Below are 16,736 nucleotides of genomic sequence, written 5' to 3' on the forward strand. Positions count from 1 at the left end.
ACTCACTCTAAGCCAAGTGCCTTGTATTTTTAAAAGAACTCTCTTCTATTTCTGTCACTTGCCAGCATTATCCATATGATTCAAGAGAGAGCCTTTATTACTCATCCGACCAAGCTTGCAGTGAAACTTTTTGTAAGAAAAGGAATGGTGTGTTGAGAATTAAAATTAAGTGACATCACCAACAAAAGAACCTAACTGCCCATGCCTGTAACTTCCTGGACTTGGGGAGGCCAGAGAGCTCCAATGGACTGAAAATAGGACAATTCATTTATACAGAACAGAACAGAAGTTCCTTCATGGAGAAATCTATCATCCACATGCCCCATTAAAAAGCAAATGAGAAAAATCTCAGACATCTTGTCTGCTGTTTTATGCTGTCTATTCCTTTAATATCCTTCCCAAGGTTCTTTTTTTATTGTTTGGCCACAATGCCTTTTAAATATAAACAGAAAAGCAGAAGACCACAGAGAAAATAAAAACAAATTTTAGACTATTAGAAAACTATGAATAATATTTTTATTATTAATATTTTCACAGTAACAAAAACAAAAAAGAAAGATTTAGGTCACAGACTATGTTTCAATTTTATTTGTAGTTTCCCTCTATGCCCACAGTAAAGATTACTATGAGTCATCAATTAAGGGTGTGGAATATAATTGAAGATTTTTCTTTTTGTTCTCTCCCTACTCCCATTCTTAAGGCTGACCTAAAATTAATTCTTTGTGACAGAAACTTTGCATCTGGCATTCACAGATTCACACAGAAAAAAGACACAAAGAAGTTCCATGTGAAATAATATTTAAAAATCAAGAAGTCTGGGTGCAGTGGCTCATGCCCGTAATCCCAGCACTTTGGGAGGCTGAGGCAGGCGGATCACCTGAGGTCAGGAGTTCGAGACCAGCCTGGCCAACAGGGTGAAACCCTGCCTCCACTAAAATAGCCAGGCATAGTGGCAGGTGCCTGTAATCCCAGCTACTCAGGAGGCTGAGGCAGGAAAACCACCTGAACCCAGGAGGCAGAGGTTGCAGTGAGCTGCAATTGTGCCACTGCACTCCAGCTTGGGCGACAGAGCGAGACTCGCCTCAGAAAGAAAAAAAAAAAAAAAGTCAAGAAAATAACCTTTCAAGGAAAAATTTTCCATGCTGGGTAGTTTACCCTGATTTTACAGTAAGTAAAAATTTATTAATATTTTATTTCAGAAAATGTGAGAAAGATTCAAATCTGAAGGGCAGTATTATAAAAAGGCTCCAAACAGAGGAAGCTTATTGTATATAGAACCTGGGGAAAAAAACCTACTCAGTATCCCCACGGATAAACTTGGCATAATAATTATAAAAAACTGGCCAGGCGCGGTGGCTCATGCCTGTAATCCCAGCAGTTTGGGAGGCCGAGGCAGGCGGATCACCTGAGGTCAGGAGTTTGAGACCAGCCTGGACAACATGGTGAAACCCCATGTCTACTAAAAAATACAAAAATTAGTGGGGCATGGTGGCAGGTGCCTGTAATCCCAGCTACTTAGGAAGCTGAGGCAGGAGAATTGCTCGAACCTGGGAGGCAGAGGTTGCAGTGAGCCGAGATTGCACCACTGCACTCTAGCCTGGGTTACAGAGTAAGACTCTGTCTCAAAAGAAAAAAAAAAAAAACCTGTAAAAAACTAATGCAAGGGATCAAATTGTGTTACTTACTAAGCTTCTTTTTAAAAAATATTACTTAATGTGACTATGTTAAGTGACCAAAATATTTCTATGAGAAGACTTAACTCTTACATTTCAAGAAAGCAATTATGGAGAAAAATATTTAATAAAATGAAATGCTTAGATAATAACAAAATATAGAAGTACTTACCCTATGACATCAACCAAATACTACCACCACCATCACATCATTATCCTACCCACATTCCTTGAGCACATGTGTCCTAGAACGGTTATTAACACATTACATGTAGCAACTCATTTAATTTTCAGCATAACCCAGTAAAACAGGTGCTACTGCTTGTCTCAATTTACAGTGAAGAAACAGAGGCACATAAAGGATAAGTAACTGCCAGTGTTATCAGGTCAGTGGGGAGAGGGGTCCGGATTTGAATCAGGCAGTTGTTTCCACAGCCAAATCTCTGAACCACTCTGCTTAAGTCTGACAAAAAGGAAAGTGTCTTCTACTGGCCCAAATTACTTGGAGCACTGGAAGTTCTGTGTGGCTTCTGTGTAAACAACAGAAGGTTCTAAAGTGGAGAGGAACCACGAGGCAGTGCTGTTAGGAGGCTATACACCATCCTTGAATAAACATCTGTGTGTGTTGCCATAAGCTGTAGGTAAAACAGACATGGTCCCTGTCCTTGTGGAGTTTGTGGGAAAAATTTTCACCCACTGATTCATTCAAAGATTCCCTGAGCACTTGTCAGTACCTGGCACTGGGCACTGCTGTGGGTAGTAGGAATATAGCTGTGAATGAGACTGGCAAGATCCCTGCCCTTATGAGGCTTTTGTTCTAGGGAGAAGGGAGGGCACACAAAAAACATAATTTTAGAAAGTGATATGAAAAAGGGTTGTAACAAAACAGGTGCCAATTTGTCACCAGAAGCTCCATAGAGGAAACAGGATTTTAAAGAAACTTGCAAATGAGGAAAAGTGTTATCTTGGTCAGCTAAAAGTGCCTCCTGAGCAGGAGGGCCCATAGCTGGGAGAAATTTCCCAGAGCAAAATAAATGAAGGGGATGTGAACCTCGAATGAGTTAAAGTACAGGCAGTGGCTGGGAAGAACCTGGTGCCAGAAGGAGGCGAGGTTTCTACCATCAACTTAACAGAAACTAAAGGGGACTGAGGTTAAGGCCTTCCCCCGCTCTGGTCACTGCATTATAATCCTGCATATGCTCTCTGTATGTGTTTTTTTGCATTTGAGGTGGCTGAAAGTGAGAATGATGATTTCTATTTCCTCCTCCTCCCTTTTATTTTTAATTAGATACATCAAAAATAGGTTAGCACCAATAAAACAGGCTTCTCTTTGCCTTGACTTTGATTAGGAAAGGTTAGTCCTCTATCGTCAGGGCTCAAATAACATCTAACTAGACTTTTAAGAATTTAAAGAGGATGTAAAATTTCTACTAAGACATTAATAGATTTCTGACTCTCTTAATTTAGTACCACCCAACTGCCTTTAAAAACTTCTACAAAGTGTGTCACCAAGATGAATATTACATTAGTCAATAGTGACTACTGGATCATCAAACATGGACATTCGAGAGTTTAAGAGGCATATGAGAAGTTAGCTGAACTACTACTGAATTCCTTAAACTTTACTGGTATTCACTCAAAAGAATGAGGGAATTCTTTTTTTTTTTTTTTTTTTTTGAGACAGGGTCACCCAGGCTGGAAAGCAGTGGTGCAATCTCGGCTTATTTCAGCCTCGACCTCCAGGGCTCAGGTGATCATCCCACCTTAGCCTCCCAAATAACTGGGATTACAGGCTTGTGCCACCTTGCACGGCGAAGTTTTGTAATTTTTGTAGAGACAGGGTTTCGCCATGTTGCCCAGGCTGGTCTTGAACCCCGGGGCTCAAGCAATCCTCCTGCCTTCACCTCCCAAAGTGCTAGAATTACAGGCGTGATCCACTGTGCCCAGCCCAGAATGAGGAAATTCTTGAACTTATTTCTAGTAAAACTGATTCACATGTCCTTGAAAATAGCCCAAATTATATAACAGGAGTCTTTTTAACTTGGAATCTACAGAGTTCCTGTAATTGTAAGTAAAAATTTTATGTCCATATTCATAGTCATAGTTACTTGTTCACTACAGAACCAAAAACGTCCATGAACCATGAAAAGTCTTAAAGTGCTTTCATAAGGCCACGTGTGGTGGCTCATGCCTGTAATCCCAGCACTCTGGGAGGCTGAGGCAGGCAGATCATTGAGGCCATCAGTTTGAGACGAGCCTAGGCAATATGGTGAATCCCCATCTCTGCTAAAAATGCAAAAATTAGCTGGGCCTGGTGGTGCATGCCTGTAATCTCAGCTACTTGGGAGGCTAAGGCAAGAGAATCAGGGAGGCGGAGGCTGCAGTGAGCCAAGATCGCACCACTGCACTCCAGCCTGGGTGACAAAGTGAGACTGTCTCAGATAGATAGATAGATAGATAGATAGATAGATAGATAGATAGATAGATAGATAGATAGATAGATAGACAGACAGACACTTTTATAAAAAATTCAAATTTTCCTTTGGCTATTTCTTATCTTCAGAATACATTTTCTATAAAAACACATTCCCAGCACTCAGGGCTCTGGGACCAAACAGGGCAGGCACTATTTCATGTCCCGTAAGACACAAATCATTAGTAAGAGGAACTCTGAAGCCAACAGCTCTTCAGTAGTAGGAGGAAGCAGTAAAAAGCAGTGGAAATAAGACTGCTCAGTAAATACTAAGTCCTGAATTCTAGGGCCAGTTCTGCAACTGTCCAGCTATGTAATCTTGTAAACTCACAACCGTAATGGCCACCATTTCCTATTTGTATAATGAAGGAGTCTGGATTGAATCAGCCCTAAAATTTTCACAGACTCTAAAAATTTGGTAGTCTCAGAGTTTGCTCTGATAGAATTTGATGTTTACAGATTGAAGGTGAAGTTCAAGTCAATAAGCAAAACATTTATTTTTTTTAAGTGTTGGTCAGCATTAGAAGAGAAACCATCTGTTGACTACAGTAGCAGGATTCATTTCTGCAACTGCTGAGAGACAAAAAGCAGATGAAAAATATGTAAAAAGATGAAGCATGCCATGAAAATTACTTGTTGGGGAATTTACCATCTATGTGCCCAGACTTCCTTCCTGGAATCTCCACCCATGAGTACAACTGCTTGCTGGGCATCCCCTTTTGGATATCCTGCAGGAACCTCCAGCTCTGAACTTGCCCAAATGAATTCACCCTCTTCCTCTTGAAGAGGAAGGTTCTCTTCTTCTCCTCTTTATTCAGTGTTTTCTTTCTTAGTAAATGGTTTCTCAAGCCAGAAACTCGGGGGTCTGTCTTGATTCTTCTTTCTCTTCTACTTCCCCACATTCCAATCCATTATTGGGTCCTGCCTCCTTAAACCACAATTGACCCTGTTGTCTTCCACTCTCCACAAGCAACAAAAGTGATCTTTAAATCTTAAATCAAACTGGGTCATCTTTCTGCTTAAAACCTTCGGTGGTTTCATGTTTCCTTTGGGGAGAAGTGTGACATGCTCATAGCTCTCTAGGACCTATCCTCCTGCGTCTTCATCTTCATCACCCTCCTCTTCTTTACCTTCTCTTAGGTCCCTTGCTCTTGCTCAGATGTTTCCCTGTGCCTCAAACACTGCCCCCTAGTCTTTACCTAGTTTAAAATCTATAAAAAGGATTTTACACCTCCTTCAAGCTCTCTGCTTCAATGTCACTTCCTCAGGAACGGCCTTCCTGAACACTGTCACCAGTAGGCTAGCACCCCAAGATGTGTTCTTGGAGTTGCCCACAACCACATTCATTCATTCATTCATTCATTCATTCATTTATTGATAGACTCTTGCTCTGTAGCCCAGGCTGGAGTGCAATGGCGGGATCTTAGCTCACTGCGACCTCCGCCTCCTGGGTTCAAGCGATTCTCATGCCTCAGCTACCCTGCTTCCCCAGGTAGCTGGGATTACAGGCATGTGCCACCATATCTGGCTAATTTATGTATTTTTAGTAGAGATGGGGTTTCGCCATGTTGGCTAGGCTGGTCTTGAACTCCTGGCCTCAAGTGATCCACCCGCCTCAGCCTCCCAAAGTGTTAGGATTACAGGCGTTAAACACTGCGCCTGGCCCCACATCCATATTTATACCTCAGTGCTCCACGCTGGCTTCCCTAATAGAATATAAGCAAGAAGAGGCAACTCACATCTGTCTCACTCAATGCTCTATCCCCAGACACAGTGCCTGGCACTGAGTAGGTCCTTAGTAAATGTTTAGGAAATTAAAAAAAAAAAGTTTTAAGGGAATTTAAACTAACTTAATATTATATATAGCCAATGTAAGCTGAGAAAAATCTTTGCAATTCGTTGCACAACAATGTGAATATACCTAATGCCACAGAACTGTATACATAAAAATGGTTAAAATGGTAAATTTTGTTGTATATATTTTACCACAATTTCACAAAATCTTTTCAATTCAGATGGTCAAAAGATCACTTTGTAATCCTATCAACAACTGAAAATTATAGGCAGATATTTACTCCCAAAAAATCAATGCTGGAAAAGCAATAGACTCAGAAAAGTTCTCTACTACATTAACTTCTACTTATTTTTTATTAAGAACACTATAAAGAAATGTAAGTTATCCCACAATACGTGCATTGTTTTTAAAAACAAAGGGCTATACTAATTTTAACTTTTAGAAAAATTCTTTTGTAAGTAAAAAGATATTTCTCACCTACATACATGTATTTCAAATGATGTTTTCTTCATCATATGTTTAAAAGTTGAGAAATACAGAAAAATTTAAAAGTCCAGATCTTGTCACTCAAACACAATTACACTTAATATCTTGTGTATAATAGATAACTCATCTTTTGTTCATGCATAGGTCTTTTATAATATAACCACTGCATTCCATTTCCCCATGTAAACATATTTTCATGCCATAACTTGCATATATACTCCCTTTTTACTGGTTACATCATAATCTAACTATATTTAACTAGGTTTTTTATTTGAAATAAAAATCGGAAAAATCAGTTATTTCTAATTTCTCATCATTTCAAATTATACTGAAAGCACCACCTTTGAATACAAAGCTTTTTCATGTGATTGCAAAAAAGTATTTATTTTGGACACATTTTTGGTTGTAGAATCACTGCAACAAAGATGCCTGACATATTTTGCAAATAGACTTATAAAAAGACTATACTATTTACATTTTAAAAGCATGAATGTATTTCCCAATATATGGTATACCTTATTTATTTAAATTAACCTTTGTTAAATTAGATTATAACAAAGGTTAGTCTAGAGAAACTACCTATTCACCTCCTCTTACACTAATGGGCACCATCTCTGTGCGACACTGAATAAGCTTGGGCTCCAAGAACAAACTCATAGAAAGTACTGGGCACGGAGATAGACACAGAATTTTAATTACTTAAGTCCATGGCATACATTTAAAATTCAAATACTAAAGGCAGAAACAATTGCTCTACTAATCCTCCACATTCATTTAAGTACACTATCCATGCACTGGGAGGAAAAGCAGTACCATTTGGATTATTTTAAATATCTAGTTGTTTAATTCATCTAAATTTTTTTGGTAAAATATTCAACTTTATATTTTTCCAAATATAAATCTAGTTATCTTAACTACATATTAAATAGACCATATATTTCCCCACTGATTGGAAATGCCACATTTATTGTAAGTTCTCATATACACATGTATCTGCTTCTGGGCTTTATATGACCTCTTTTCTTAATCCTGTACCATTATCACCATATTTTAATTACTATGGTTTTATATTATGTTTTGAAAACTGGTTGGACAAGTTTCTTCTTTCGTTTTTTTTTTTTGAGACAAGGTCTCACTCCATTAGTCAGGCTGAAGTGCAGTGGCACCGTCTCAACTTACCGCAGCATAGGCCTCCCAGGCTCAGGTGATCCTCCCACCTTAACCTCCAAAGTAGCTGGGACTACAGGTGCATGCCACCATGCCCAGATAATTTTTGTATTTTTTGTAGAGATGGGGTTTTGCCAGGCTGCCCAGGCTGGTCTCAAACTCCTGGACTCAAGCAATCCACTCACTTCTTGCAAGAGACTGATAAGTTATAAAGCTAATTTATAATTCTTTTTTTTTTTTATAGAGTCTCACTCTGCTGCCAGTCTGGAGTACAGTGGCATGATCTCGGCTCACTGCAACCTCTGCCTCCAAGGTTCACACGATTCTTGTGTCTCAGCCTCCCGAGTAGCTGGGAATACATGTGTGCGCCACCATGCCTGGCTAATTTTTGTTTTTTGTTTTTTGTTTTTTTTTTTGAGACGGAGTCTCGCTGTCAGCCAGGCTGGAGTGCAGTGGCAAGATCTCGGCTTACTGCAGGCTCCGCCCCCTGGGGTTCACGCCATTCTCTTGCCTCAGCCTCCTGAGTAGCTGGGACTACAGGCGCCTGCCACCTCACCCGGCTAATTTTTTGTATTTTTAGTAGAGACGGAGTTTCACCATGTTAGCCAGGATGGTCTCGATCTCCTGACCTTGTGATCTGCCCGCCTTGGCCTCCCAAAATGCTGGGATTACAGGCATGAGCCAACACGCCCAGCCTAATTTTTGTATTTTTCATAGAGATGGGGTTTTGCCATGTTGGCCAGGCTGGTCTCAAACTCCTGGCCTCAAGTGATCCACCTGCCTCAGCCTCCCAAAGTGCTGGTATTACAGGTGTGAGCCACCTGGCCCTAATTGTCAGGGCCTAATTGTTAGGGCCTAATTGTTAGGGCCATGTTGGCCAGGCTGGTCTCAAACTCCTGGCCTCGAGTGATCCACCCGCCTCGGACTCCCAAAGTGCTGGGATTACAGGTGTGAGCCACCTGGCTCTAATTGTTTTCTTGTCAATTTTCCTTGGCTATTCTTGCACATTTATCACATCCATGTGAATTTTAAAATTAACTTGTCAGGTTCCACTAATTCCTTGGACAGAATTTCCAGTTCTGGCCATGGGGTAGTAAAGGTTATCAGACTTACTTCCCTACCATAAACAACCATACAACTGCCAAATATATGAAGCAACTGTTTTTAGGAACTAGTCAAGAGACAGCATAGGGTTACAAATCTTGATAGATGGGAAACACATGAGATAAACACAAAATCTGTCCCAGATTTCTACACAGGAGCACTTTCTAAATCTTAGTACATGGAAGTAGAGCCCAAGGAGATAACAGCAGTCTCACTGGGCACGGGAAACAGAAATCAGAACTCAGGGCTGCTAACGGGCTGAAATTTTGAAGACAGGGTACAAGAGAAGATTTACGAAGAGCAGAATCCCCAAAAATTCTGCATTGGAAAAAAAAATTACAAGGAATCCCCTTGTATACAATATAATTCCCTTTGTATTGTCAAATACAAAGCTGCCCGTGCAAAGGCAACAAGGCTTGGCAGAGAACAACTACTGGGAGGCTGTGAACAGAGCAAAGATTACAGAGGTTACACAGAACTGAGAGATGCTCAAGCTCTGACCAGCCTTTTCTGAATACTCCAGGTATTCATTTGAAATTCTAGAAGGGCCAGTGGCACTACAGCCCATGAGTAAAGACTACACTAGATCCACCCTACACAGGCTAAATCCAAGCCTCGACAGAATCTCTTTATCTCTTTGGGCAAGCAGAAAGTTAATTTCATACCAGAACAAAACTTAACACTCTTTAGACAATGACAGCATAATCTAAACTCAAAAATTTAGCCACGTTTGGACATACAATTAAAAAATCACAGGACATATGAAACAGCAGAAAAATTTGACCCAGATATGGCATAGATGTTGGAATTAGAGCTGTAAAACAATTATTATAAATATGTTCAAGGATTTAAAGGAAAAGACGGGCATCATGGGCAAACCAATGGAGAATCTCACCACAGAAATGGATACAGTTAATTGGATCCTACAGCAGAACAGACCAGTGAACTTGAGGATAAGGCAATAGAAATTATACAAACTAAGCACAGGGAGAAAAAATGGAAAAATATGAACAAAGCCTCAAAAAACTGTGGGACAATATCAAGTGGTCAAACATACATGAATCTGGAGCTTCAGAAAGAGATGAGAAAGAAATTAGGGAAGAAAAATATATGAAGAAAGAACAACAATTTTTACAAATATGATGAAAACTATCAATCCATAGATCCAAACAGTTCAGTGAACTATAAGAAAAATAGATAAAACCATACTTAGGCCCATTATGGTCAAATTGCTGAAAATAAAAGATCTGAGAGCAGCAGAGAAAAAAGATACATTATATATAGGGGAATTACATTAAAATGATTGCTGGCTTAACATTAAAAAAATGCAAACTAAAAGACAATAGAATGACATCTTAGTCCATTCAGGCTGCTATAACAAAATACTGCACACTGGGTAGCATATAAACAACAGAAATTTATTTCTCACAGTTCTAAAGGCTAAGTTCAACATCAGAGCACCAGCAGATTTGGTGTCTAAGGAGGGCCTGTGATACAATTTGGCTGTGTACCCACCCAAATCTCATCTTGAATTATAGTTCCCATAATCCTCACTTGTCATGGGAGGGACCTGGTGGGAGGTAATTGAATCATGGGGGTGGTTACCCTAACGCTATTCTTTTTTTTTTTTTTGAGATGGAGTTTCGCTCTTGTTGCCCAGGCTGGAGTGCAACGGCTCACCTCAACCTCCACCTCCCAGGTTCAAGCAATTCTCCTGCCTCAGCCTCCCATAGCTGGGATTACAGGCATGCTCCACCACGCCCAGCTAATTTTTTTTTGTATTTTTAGTAGAGACAGGATTTCTCCATGTTGGTCAGGCTGGTCTCAGGTGATCCACCCACCTTGGCCTCCCAAAGCGCTGGGATTACAGGTGTGAGCTACCATGTCCGACATGCTATTCTTTTTATAATGAGTGAGTTCTCATGATATTCGATAGTTTTATAAGGGGCTTTTCCCCCTTTTGCTCAGCACTTCTCCTTGCTGCCACCATGTATTTGCTTCCCCTTCCACCACGGTTTGTAAGTTTCCTGAGGCCTCCCAGCTCTGCGGAACTGTGAGTCAATTAAACCTCTCCTTTATAAATTACCCAGTCTCAGGTATGTCTTTATTAGTAGTGTGAGAACAAACTAATACAGCCTGTTTCCTGGCTCATAAATGACACCTTCTTGCTGTGTTCTCACATGGTGAGAGGCAAGGGTCTCTCTGGGGCTTCTTTTATAAGGGCATAAATCCCATTCATGAAGGGTGTGCTTCATGAGCTAATCACCTCCCCAAGGCCCCATCTTTTAATACCCTCACCTTTGGGGTAAGGATTTCAACACATGAATTTTTTGGGAGACACAAACTCAGACCATAGTAAATGACATCATTAAAGCACTAAAAGAAAAAATTATCTGCCAAACTAGAATTCTACATCTCAGCAAAAATATCCTTTACAAAGGATAAACAAGAAGTTGAGAGAAGTCATCCATCACCAGGAGACCTTCACTACAAGAAATGGTAAGTGCAGTGTTTTAGGCAGAAGAGAAATGATATCAGATGGAAACTTGGATCTACACAAATGAATAAAGAATGCTGGAAGTAGCAAATATGGGGGTAAATATAAAATACTTTTTTGTTTCTTATTTTCTTTAAAGAAAATTGGCTGCTTAACATATTGTGAGCTTATGCCATATGCAGGTGTAAATGGTCAAGAAGTAAATGGAGATATAGTTCTGTAAGTTCTAACATTATACATGAAACAGCATAAAATTAATTCAAGAGTAGACTGACAAGTTAAGGATGCATATTGTAATCTCTAGAGGTTACCACAAAACAAAAAAGACAAAGAGTAAAGCTAAGAATAAAATAGATGAGTAGAATACTAAGAAATAGTTGATTAATCCAAAAGGAGAGAGGATAAAGAAATAAACATGTGGGACAAATGGGATAAAGAGAAAACAGTAAGATGGTAGACTTAAATCCAATCACAGGACTGATTACATAAATTTAAACAGACTAAGAACTCCACTTAAAAAGCAGAGATTTTCAGACCCAACTACTTTGAAATAAAAGGACCTTCTTTTTAAGTTTACTACACAACATACATTTAATAGATGATAGTAGCTATCTATATTAGCAACCCCCAAAACTATGTGCAAATATGTGAAATGACTTTTGAATATCAGCTGACAGTGGCTCCAGTATAATCCCTAGGGGGAGGACTGGCATGTGAGGATAGTTAATAGCTGACATTAATTGGCACTTTACATTCATTAACTCATTTAATCTTCACAGTGACCTTATAAGGAAGGCACTTCCATTGTACTCATTTTATATGAGAGCAGACTAATGCCCAGAGAATGTGATGTGCCCAAGTAACATGCTAGTGAGCCCAGGCTCTTAACTACTCTGTGCTGCCTCTCTGCTGAAACTAATCACTGTACTGCATCACCTGAAAGATACTACGTCAACAGAGAGGAGGTGTGCAACAACTGCAACAAGCAAAGAGCAAGAGCTGGTCAGCAGCCTCCATCCTGGCTCAGGGGAAGGGTGACTGACCAGCAGTACTGATCACTGGCAGGTGTGTGGATGGGGAGATAGGCCCACCTCACTATCCTAACCTGAGAAAACTAACAAGATTTTTTCTACAAACAACTCTTGCTTTAGTCCCAGGGCTCACTGAAAAGCCCTCTGATTATATCCTGACTTGGCAAAAGAAGAAGGCCCTGACTAAGGCATGCAAATGTTCCAGGCTCTCTGGCAGTTAGCATTGTCATTAAAAATAAGTAAACTGGCATCTGACTTATGTTTCAGACTCTCCTAAACTTATTAAACATGACTCAAGCTCCCCACAGCTTCCTCACCTTCAGGTATAGAGTGAAAATAGGACTTCTAGTCCTGCACATCTTTGAGAGTCCTGGATTAGAATGATTTCATCAAGGTTAAGTTCTCATGGGAAGATGCACAAAACACTCTGGGAGGCTGGGCCTCAGTGGTCAATCAGGCCCTCCAGACATTGGTCTAAACTCTCTTGTTCTAACTGCAGTAAGGTAAGCCAAGAAGATATATTATAATACATGCATGAGAAAGAATCTGTAAGCATGTTGTAGTGTACATAAATAAAAAGTTGCCAAGAAGATGAAATCCTTATTCATTAAATTTAACCAACTTATTCATCAAAGAACATTCCTTGAGGATGGCCTCTGCAGAGTTTCACATTAATCGTTCACTCCAAACAGTAAGAAAACTGATTTTTTAAAAAAAATCCCTCAGAACCTTAAGGTACCGGTAAGATAAAGACAGTCCATGAAGGCCAGGTGTGCCAAGTCAGCAACTGGCCAATTGAACAAGAGTCAACCAAAATGGACAAAGAAAGCAGTGAAGCCATATAAACATCTCCATGTAAAACATGCATGCACCAGTACTCCTGGATTTGCTAGAAAAGATTCACAAAAATAACTCTTCTCCGAAGAAATCCATGAAAATTACCTTTGCTTTAGAGATAAACCTAAGCCTACTCACCAACCTTTCACTGATTCATTCAACCATATTTTTGCACAACCCCTGACCCTTTCCCACCCTGTAGCTGATACTCTACAGTGCTTCTCAGATCATATCTGACCTATCTTGAACACTCTCCTGACACCGACCTTACTAACTTCCACAATATAGTCAAGTCTTGGCTCAAACGTCACCTTGGTAAATATGCCTTCCCTGACCTCGATATGTAAAAGACCACCTCCCAAACCCACCACTCTTCATCTTGTTACCCCCTACATCATTTTTCTCCAGAGTACTTATCACTAATATATTTGCTGTCTGTCTGTCTTCAGTAAAGGAAGCTCCATGAGAGTAGGAATTTTGTGTTTTATTTTCTGCTGTATTCATACAATTTACAACAGTGCCTGGCAAGAGAATACAACATAAATACTTGTAATTCGAAGTCTAATAGGGAAGAGAGGCCTAAGCTGATAAACAGACCTCATAAGAAGGGCAATGTGGTGGCATAAAGGAGTCACAATAAGCTTGGCCCAGGAGAAGCAGAAACCTTTCTTGGAGGAAGAGATGCAGAGCAGGTTGTGAAGGAAGGGTGGAAGCAGGGGGCGTCCCAGCATGGAAATCACCATATGGAAAGGCACAAGGCAAAAAGGGTCATTCACACTTGAGGAGACTTGTCTGGCTGCAAGAAGGTGAATGGTGAAAGTGACAGAAGAAAGACAGAAAGTGACAAAAGAAAGATAGGAGGGCAGTGCACACACACGCCAGGACAAGGAGTCACTGAGGGGTTTTAAGGCAAGAAACAGCATGACCAAATTTGTTTTTCACAAAAGCAGAGATGCAGGGGTGGAGGGTGGGAGGAGGTAATCTGTGGTCTGAGAGACCATTTAGGAGATTCCTGCAACAGTCTGCACAAAGGCCAATGGTGCTAAAACTACAGCAGCTGCGTTGAGGATGGAGCTAAAACGAATGTCTTGACCGGGTAAGAAGATTTCACTTTTCAAAACTCTGCTCCAGTATCACTTCCTATGGAAAGCATCTTTTTTAGGATAAAACAAAAAAGGAAAAGGCATTTTTTAAAAACTCTCTCTTTCTCTCTCTCTCTCACACACACACACACACACACACAGACACACACACACACACAGACACACATACACACACTCTCTATAATACTTTCAGGTATGGCTGTATCCAGAAACCAAATCATATGATTAGACAGAAATTCATTCTGTCTTCATCTCACAGCTCTGCTCTCTTCTGAATTAAAATTATTTTTAGGTCAGTTCTTTGCCCAGGGTGTCCCTCAGCAGTCACAGGCTTAAATAAGCCTAAACACTGCCAACCAAGAGGAAAGGCCCATGGTTCCAACAAGACTCACTCCTCCAGGAGGGGATGCTATGTTTCCGTGGGCGAGCCTGAGCTGACTGTCCGCTGCTGGAACTGGAGATAGGGCCACTCCTGCACTCCTGCACATGACACGGAGAGGACCAAGGGGGCAAGCTGGTTCCTCAGGGCAAGCTTGAGCACTGCTACCAGAAAACAGGGAATAGGCAGACAGAAGTGCAGAGTTCCACCATCGTTTTCTTCTCTCAAATTGATAAAGGGGAAGAACATTTTCAGTGACTCCTCCCCGGTTCCAGAGTTTCTCCCTAAATAGCACCCAGCTGGAAGAGAGGTAGTCTTATGGCATCACTCAGTCCCAAACACCGTCAACTGGTACTTCTTATCCTCAGTCCAGTGAGAGAAGCCTCAATACCCTCAAGTTCCACAGAGGCTGTCAGCAGGGAGCTAACTTGCTCCAGGGTGATGCTGTGGTGCAGGCAGGCATATGAATATTGGATAGTTTTGTCCCATATGCTCCCTGTATTCTGACCACAGCTGAATAATTAATGTTCCTGGAGCACACTATGTACCTGCAGGCCACAGTGCTTTGCTCCTTCTGGCTCCCTCATGAAGACAGCTTGCCTTCCCTCTTCGCACCTGACAAATATGCCGCTGCCTCCTCTTCCCCTTCTCTCCCCTCAGCTCTGGGACTGAAATGGCTTTCTTGACTTTTCCTCACACAAATCTTGTTCAATTCTCACTTATTTATTACTCCCTTATCATCTTTTGTGCCACTTTTTCCCTTAGGACACACCATTTTATAACTATTTAGTATCTATGTTTCCCCACTGAAGTAACTGTCGGCTCCCTGAGGCCAAGACTGTGTCTTTCATCTCTACATACTTAATACAGCTATATGGTACAGGGCAGTGACTATACTTATTAAAGTAATATTTTGAAGACCAAATTTCACATTATTGGGACTTTTCATAAATTGTCTTACATTAGGATTACCCTTTGATAAAAGACTTATATATAGATGATTCAATACAACGACAACGAATAAAGTATCTCCTATAATTTACTTCCATAAAAAATTTTCCCTTACATGAACAACTTGATAATATTCCTTCTTGTTATTAGAAAATGAAAACTATATCAGCCACCATCACTCCACTAATACCTCAGCTACAGGAATCAGGCTAAACATCATGCCAAATTTGTACCCTCAGGGTTACATGGTCTGCTGATTCCCTCTGATGACTGATGTATATACAGATATGAGAGTTATTAGAAAGCACCTTCATTTTAGAAGGAAACAGGAGCACATAGCACTGGACAAAAACAGCTATTATTATTATACAGCTATTATTATTATTATTATTATTATTATTATTCTGAGATAGAGTCTAGCTCTGTTGCCCAGGCTGGAGTGAAGTGGCACAATCTCAGCTCACTGCAATCTCTGCTCCCAAGTTCAAGTGATTCTCCTGCCTCAGCCTCCCGAGTAGCTGGGATTACAGGCACCTGCCACCACGCCCAGCTAATTTTTGTATTTTTAGTAGAGACGGGGTTTCACCATGTTGGCCAGGCTGGTTTTGAACTCCTGACCTCAAGTGATCTGCCAGCTTCGGCCTCCCAAAGTGCTGGGATTACGGGCATGAGTCACTGCGCAGGGCCAATAGCAGCTATTATTATTATTCAGGGTGAAACTTAGGCATTCTATTTTGCTTAGTTAAATCAACAGTCATGTTTTTGCTTATTGTGCAGCTCCCTGTGAAGAATATGCTTCCTTTGCCAACCATACCCAGAGCTGGCTCACAGTGGGGGCTAAATAACTCTCTTCATACCTGACCCACCCCAGAACAGAGCCTGAACCTCTGCTCTCTGCCTCCTCTTCTTATTTACAGCATCACTTTATACATCAATACAAATGATCAGCCTCTTGGGACCATCGTGCGTTATCTCCTTAGTTGGGAAAAAATTGTCAACCCAAGTTACAAAGTATCTTTATAAATTTAGTAAGAATGAGTGTCCAGTGATGGTGATGAGAATGACAGCTAAGAATTATATACTGACTACTATGTGAAGGGCACCGTTCTAAGTGCTATCCAGATATTTACTCATTTGAATACTGTAACAACCTATGTGGCAGGTTACTACTATCATCTTCTTATTTTCATAGGTAAGAAAACTGAAGTATTGAGAAGTTAGGTAACTTCCCCACAGGTCT

The 16,736-nt window shown here is 40.6% G+C and overlaps 2 protein-coding genes across 19 annotated transcripts in view; one reads left to right on the forward strand and one right to left on the reverse strand.

The window, feature by feature from the left end:
• Nucleotides 1–14,072, forward strand: part of LOC112441402 (uncharacterized) — a 133,250-nt gene extending 119,178 nt beyond the window's left edge. For 3 of the 5 annotated variants that reach the window (XR_008620451.2, XR_010108857.1, XR_010108859.1), the window contains one exon: nt 66–14,072. The gene's annotated coding sequence lies outside the window, so the exon portion shown is untranslated. The remainder of the gene's footprint in view (nt 1–65) is intronic. The other 2 variants (XR_008620450.2, XR_008620452.2) reach the window with 1 other exon arrangement.
• Nucleotides 1–16,736, reverse strand: part of POC1B (POC1 centriolar protein B) — a 125,016-nt gene that overhangs the window by 71,106 nt on the left and 37,174 nt on the right. The window lies entirely within an intron of this gene.

The sequence above is a fragment of the Pan paniscus genome, chromosome 10, assembly GCF_029289425.2.
Source record: "Pan paniscus chromosome 10, NHGRI_mPanPan1-v2.0_pri, whole genome shotgun sequence".
NCBI classification, from domain to species: Eukaryota; Metazoa; Chordata; class Mammalia; order Primates; family Hominidae; genus Pan; species Pan paniscus.